This window comes from Myotis brandtii, unplaced genomic scaffold (genome assembly GCF_000412655.1).
Source record: "Myotis brandtii unplaced genomic scaffold, ASM41265v1 scaffold743, whole genome shotgun sequence".
Taxonomy (NCBI): domain Eukaryota; kingdom Metazoa; phylum Chordata; class Mammalia; order Chiroptera; family Vespertilionidae; genus Myotis; species Myotis brandtii.
The window spans coordinates 1,007,384-1,011,160 of record NW_005370960.1 but is presented as its reverse complement, the minus strand read 5'-3'; positions in this window follow the sequence as shown (position 1 = coordinate 1,011,160).

Here is a 3,777-nt window from a genome sequence, read left to right as displayed (position 1 = left end):
CCCCCCTGAGCTTCTCCTTCCCCTGGGCTTCTTCCCTGGCTCCCAGGAAGCCCCTGAGGCTCTCAGCTCCACAGTGGGGGGCTCTCCACTCAGCACAAAGCTGAGTTCAAGCCACAGCCCCCTCCTGTTAGAGAACCCCAGGAAAGGCTTGGTATCTGCCTCCTGCCTTAGGGCCTGGTTCTCACAGCCCGACTGGAAGCCACTTGTTTTCTCTAAAATCCTCCGCCTGAGCTCCAAGGACCTCCCACCTCAGAACCTGCATGTGTGCGTGTGTGCGTGCGTGTGCGTGCGTGTGTGTGCGTGTGCGTGTGTGCATGTGCGTGTGCGTGTGTACGTGTGCATGTGCGCGTGTGCGTGTGTGCGTGTGCGTGTGCGTGTGTGTCCTTTTATAAAACAAAACCCTCACATTTCTTTGAGGTTTTGTCCACCCCTGGATTCAGGTGCTAAAAGCCTAACTTGATGTTAAAGAATAGTTTTCCTTGGAGGCAATTAACACCTTGCTCACAGTTTCTGTATTTTCGGAAATTGCAAAAAATGACAGATATCCAGCCCCAGAAGTCAAGTAACTTTTTCTTTTAAATTTGTTTAAGTCTTAGAGGTAGATTTTTGCTGTTTTGTATCATCACAAGCCATCAGCTATGTGGTTTTCATTTGCTAGAAAGGTCCAAGTGTGTGAGCAGGACCCAGAGGTCAGAGGTCAGGAGCCTGACCTCTCCGATAGGCAGGTTGGGAAAGGATGGAAGGATGGTTTCTGACGAGATGCTATAGTTGTTGGGTGTGTATGTTTGTTGTTGTTGTTGTTTTTTGAGCAAAAGCAAAGTTTCATTACAGAAAAGCTCCCTGCTGCAGGGAGGGGACCCGAGCGGGTAGTTGTGTATTTTTAAAAAGCCGCAGAATAGCTTCATATGAGGGAAAAACAGGAAGTTTAAGCAATAACAGATTGGGGCTGGAAGTGTTGGGGGAGGAGTTAAAGCAGCGGTTCTCAACCTGTGGGTCACGACCCCTTTGGCGGCCGAACGCCCCTTTCACAGGGGTCGCCTTAGGCCATCCTGCATATCAGATATTTACATGACGATTCATAACAGTAGCAACATTACAGTTATGCAGTAGCAACGAGAATAATGTTATGGTTGGGTCACAACCTGAGGAACTGTATTTAAAGGGCCAGAAGGTTGAGAACCACTGGGTTAAAAGAATGATGACCTGTCAGTGGTTTTATACTAAAAACGGTTAAAAATGGAGTCACTGATGTGGAATCTTGTGCTAAAAGGGGTGACTGAGGCTCGTTCACCAAAACCTTTCACCTGGAGTCCTGGTGAGCCAACACGGGCTCTCCGCCGCCTGGCCAGGCTGTCGGTGGGCAGCCCACCGTGGGGAGTGTATCAGTCAGCGCGGCTGTAACAAATACCGAGGCCGCGCCTTCAGCACATCCTATATCTCAGCACGGCGTCCAGGAGAGTTAAGTCCAGGTGTGGGCGGGCTGGGTCCTCCTGAGGCCTCCGGGTGCTCTCATGTCTTCCCTCTGTTTGTGTCCTAACTTCTCCTTATTTTTGTTTCTGACAATTTTACTCAATTATTTGGGGAAAATGCTTTCTTTTTTTTTAAATCCTCACCCGAGAATATTTTTCCCATTGATTTTTCTTTTTTTTTTTTTAAACCCCCCCCCCAGAAATTTTTTTCCCTTTGTTTTTTTTTTTTTTAGAGAGAGAGTGGAAGGGAGAGGGAGAGAAACATCGATGTGAGAGAGACACATCGATTAGTTGCCTCCTGTTCATACCCCAACTGGGAACGGGGATTGAGCCTGCAACCAAGGTTCGTGCCCTTGACTGGGAATTGAACCCGCAACCCTGCAGTCTGTGGGCCGAGGCTCTAACCACTGAGCAACAGAGCAGGGCAAAATGAATTCCTTTTATGTAGAAGCAGGTTGTTACAGCGACAGATGGAAGCTCAGGCTGTTTCTAAAGGACGGAGCAGGGCATGGGCTCTCCTTTTATGGGACGCAGTCCGACCGGACGAGGCCCACCTGCTGCCTGGAACCTCATCTTAACCAACCGCACCTGCGAGCCCTGTTCCCAAATCAGCTGATGGTCCGAGGTCAGGGGTCAGGACTTCAGCGTGGGAATTGGGGGCACAGTTCAGCCCATGGCGGCGTGTTGGCACCGTCCGCTGGGCTCTGTCCTGTGAGCCCAAGGAGGCACCTGCTCGCCCCCATTGCTTGGACCTTCTGAATGGTACAGCGCCCCCGGGTGGCTTGGACCTCAGTGCCACCCCCACCCCCACCCCAGGGAGAAAGATGCTGCTTAGCCCACTGGGGTCAAGTAAAGAGACTCCCTCCAAGTCATCCTCCCTAAGACCCCTCACCTTCTGCGCTCAGCACGGAGGGAACGAGGACCCCGCCGCACCCTGCCCTCCCGTGGGTGGGGGGCCGAGCGGCAGGTTCAGGCTCTCGGTGGGACTCCTGTTAGTGTGAACCGCGTTTCTTGCTGTTTTACAAACAAACCTGATATTCTGGGAAAGCGTCCCCCTTCTGAGAGGCCGGGACCGCATGCCCCGGGGGCACAATGGAATTTCTCGCCCAGCGCAGAGCCCTTTGTCTCCAAGGAGCAGCGGCCTCGGCTAATTACAGGCTTCCCTGCCGCTTCCTGGATATTCTAGCCGCAGGTGTGTCCTCTCACCCATTGAGGTCTCCCTCCTTCATTCCTTTACAGTTTTATTGTTTGCACGGAATGTTCGATTCCTTGTGGTTTTCAGTTGCAACCAAAACCACCAGCTCCCTGAGCAACTGGAGGATTTAGAAATGGGTTTGCCCTGCTGGTTTGGCTCAGTGGATAGAGCATCAGCCTGCGGATAAAAGGGTCCTGGGTTCGATTTCCATCAAGGGCACGTACTTTGCTACTCCCTGGCCTGGGCCCTGGTCGGGGTGCGTGCAGGAGGCAGCCAATCGATGTGTCTCTCTCACATCGATGTTTCTCTGTCTTTTCTTCTTTCTCCCTTCCACTCTCCCTAAAAATCAATGGGAAAAAAAATCCTTGTGTGAAGATTAACAGATAAACAACAAAAAAAATGGGTTTGAAGCGGAAGGAAAGTTACTTCGTCTGCAGGCCTGAGATTCAGCCCAGGTTCCGACACAGCTGGTTCAAGGATACGGGGCAAACGAGCTATGTCCTTGGTGTGCTGTGTGCAAAGCGGGCTCCCCACTGCCTGCTATATCTTCACTGATAAGGTCAACCTTTACCGTAACTGAGCCTGTCTGTCTTTTTGCATCTATGATAACATGTCCTTGGGATGTCTGGGTAACTTGTGACTTCCCTGTATCTGGAGCCCCTGGGGCACAACCAGGTGTGCTGGGCCCAGGACAGATGCAGCAGATTCTTTCATTTATCATGTTAATTGTTCCTGCCATTCTCCGGAGCACTATCTCAATTCGTTTAGGTTCTGCTTCCCGGCCTATGTCGACAGTTTGGCTCAAATAAACTCACAAAAATTCTTTACAGGTTTCAATGGTTTTTTTTACGTTAACACAACAAAAAATGGGTTTGAACTCTGTCTGTATGAAGCTTTGTTGAAGTGGAAGGAAAGTTACTTCGTCTTCAGGCCTGAGATTTGTTAGGTCGGAGAGAGCCCAGGATCGGATACATGCAGACATGTGATGAGACAATGGACTCCCCCTGGAATTTCTCACAGATCAACGTGCCAGACACAGATACAGGCTTCTTCTCCCTGAATCCACATACCCCCACACAGATACTGACTCATTCCTGAATACCTGGCTGACCC